This window comes from Camelus bactrianus, chromosome X (assembly GCF_048773025.1).
Source record: "Camelus bactrianus isolate YW-2024 breed Bactrian camel chromosome X, ASM4877302v1, whole genome shotgun sequence".
NCBI lineage: Eukaryota > Metazoa > Chordata > Mammalia > Artiodactyla > Camelidae > Camelus > Camelus bactrianus.
The window spans coordinates 35,801,679-35,804,075 of record NC_133575.1 but is presented as its reverse complement, the minus strand read 5'-3'; the positions used below and the strand labels follow the sequence as shown (position 1 = coordinate 35,804,075).

The 2,397-nt window shown below is 44.2% G+C and overlaps 1 long non-coding RNA gene across 1 annotated transcript; it reads right to left on the bottom strand.

Moving 5' to 3' along the window:
• Window positions 1-268: 268 nt before the first annotated feature.
• On the bottom strand, window positions 269-1,320 carry LOC141576404 (uncharacterized). The gene is made up of 2 exons (XR_012504778.1): window positions 1,164-1,320; window positions 269-878 (listed from the first exon to the last, which is right to left on the bottom strand). It is a non-coding gene; the product is annotated as an uncharacterized LOC141576404 (long non-coding RNA).
• Between the last annotated feature and the right edge of the window lie 1,077 nt (window positions 1,321-2,397).

Sequence of the window (2,397 nt, the reverse complement as noted above, 5' to 3'; positions counted from 1 at the left end):
CTGAGCTCCATAGAGTATGTCCCTATCTAATGCAGCCCCTAAGGGGGTTCTGTTTATGTCTTCACTGTATGTTCATCACATCCCCAATGTCTAAGTTCCTTTAAAAAATATTGGAGGTTTAAGTCTTATCAAAAGTGCTTCCAACTAGCTACTCAGTTACTATTTAGCCACCTGATCACTCACACTCTCTCTCTCTCTCTCGTCTCTCTCTCACTCGATATGAAGTGTTTGGGTTATCTATTGCTGTGTAACAAATCACATCAAAATATAGTAGCTTAAAAATTTATTATTATCTCTTGTGGTCCTGTAGATTGACTGAGCTCAGTTAGGTGGTTTTGGGTCCTCCCCCATCTTTGAAGTCAGATGGATGGAGCCATCTGAAGGCTCAATTCGGCTGGATGTCCAAGATGGCTCCTTTGGTCACATGCCCGGCTTATCAGTTGGGACGCCTGAAATAGCGAGGGGCTTACCAGATATATCTCTCTCCACACAGCCTCTTCGGGTGGCAGCTGGAACTTCCTCGAAGCATAGAAGTCTCGGGGTAGTCAAACTTCTTACCTGGCAGCTGTCCCCCACCCCCCTCCCCCGAGAGCCAGTGTTCCAAGAGACCCAAGTGGAAGCTGCAAGGCTTCCTTTGACTTCAAAAGGAAAGGACTACACGAAGGCATATTTTGTGCAGAATACCAGGACGTGCGGTTCATTGCGGGATGAGGGCCATCTTTGGTAACTAGCTATCAAATGAAGGGAAGTGAGATCTGCAGCTAACAATCAGTTTTGCTGCTAGTTCACCCGGCTGGCAGGACTTTATCTTTCAGACAAATATAATTGCCTAAAAATACAGCCCTCTTCTTTGAGTAAGCATCGCAGACCCAGAATTCCTGTTAATTAAACAGAAGAGAAAAGAAAAACTTTGAACTTAGATGACTTGCATCTCTTTAAACTGTACTTAATCTCTCATTTATTGGAGCACGTGATAATAGCTCAGACTTTGTTCTGTCGATGGCTGGAGGGAGACTTGCCACCATTGTAGAGCTGACAAGCCAAAACAGGTGAGTCCACCTGGCATGATTCACCTTGGTAGGAGCAATTCCTCCCTAGCTCTGGGCTGGCGGGCTACCTGCTCCCTTTCACACACCCAGGCTCACCCACAGCCTGCAGCATACCTGGTATCTTTTCAGCAATGGCGCCTTGAACACGTGCAGGGAGCCATCCAAATGCTTTTCTTTCCCATGAGAGAGACATTTTGTGAAGTCTTTGGCAGCATGCTGGCTGGCAATGTCATCTGGCTGGCATACTTCTCCCGTATCGAGTTATGGCACTGCCACCTCTACTCTGGAGAGTTTCGAAATTTCAATTTGCACACCCTGTAAGATGTGAGTCATTCTGCTCACAAAGGAGGAGGAGGAGGAGGCGGCCATCTGCTAGTCATGAGCAGATGACAAATACCCTGCACCGCGAATTTCCATCCTCATTTCACAATATTTAAGTAAACACATTTTGTAACCATTTTTTTCAGAGTTCCTTAGTGCTTAAAATGGAATTTGGGCGGGGGTAGGGGGGAGTAAACAATATATGAAAGCCGCCTTCTCTCTTCTAAAGAATTATATGATCAAAGTGACACTGAAGGTGACCACGACTAAGTGCTGTCTGTTGAACGATCAGAGCAAATAGAATACACATCTGAATCGAGTGGTTAAGCCCCATATCATTTCGGACCCACTGGGCAAAGTTTCCAGGTCTGTGAGCTCCATTAAGCACGGCTCCATGGTGACCTCTACTGTCTGCCTGCGAGCATCCCATCAAAGACAAAGAGTTTCCAGATAGCATCAATGTAACATTTCTGTATATTATGCTATGAGGAGGAAGGAAATTGAAGAAGGAAAAGATAGATGCTCTACCCTTAAATTATAAAAGACAGATTACATCCATAAAATAACCGGGAACTAATGCAAGATCTAACTTCGTGTTAGCTTCAAAATGTGCAGCGTGGCTCAAAGTGGAACTTACTCATTTCTTCCGCACCTTTATCTGAAGATGCTAACAATAACAGGAAAAAAAACAGTAAAATAGAAATAGAAAATTAAGATTAGGGAGAAAAGTGAATGCAAATGTGCTAAACAGAAAGCTCAGTGTCTAAAGAACTTTCAGGTTTGGCTCTGAGCATCCTAAAAGCTAGAAGAAAAAAAAAAAAAAAAGTAGGATGGATCGCCTAGACTTTACTACCATGATGAAAGAAGACTATCATTTCTCAAGTGGGATCATTTCTCTCGGCGCTAAATGCTGAATGGAATCCCCGTGGGGGTTTTGTGAGTGTATCCCAGGAGGTCCAAGGGCTGGTATGCTCCTCAGAATTTATACTGCTGCTACAGGAGCAGACGTAGTAGGGCTGTTTCTTTT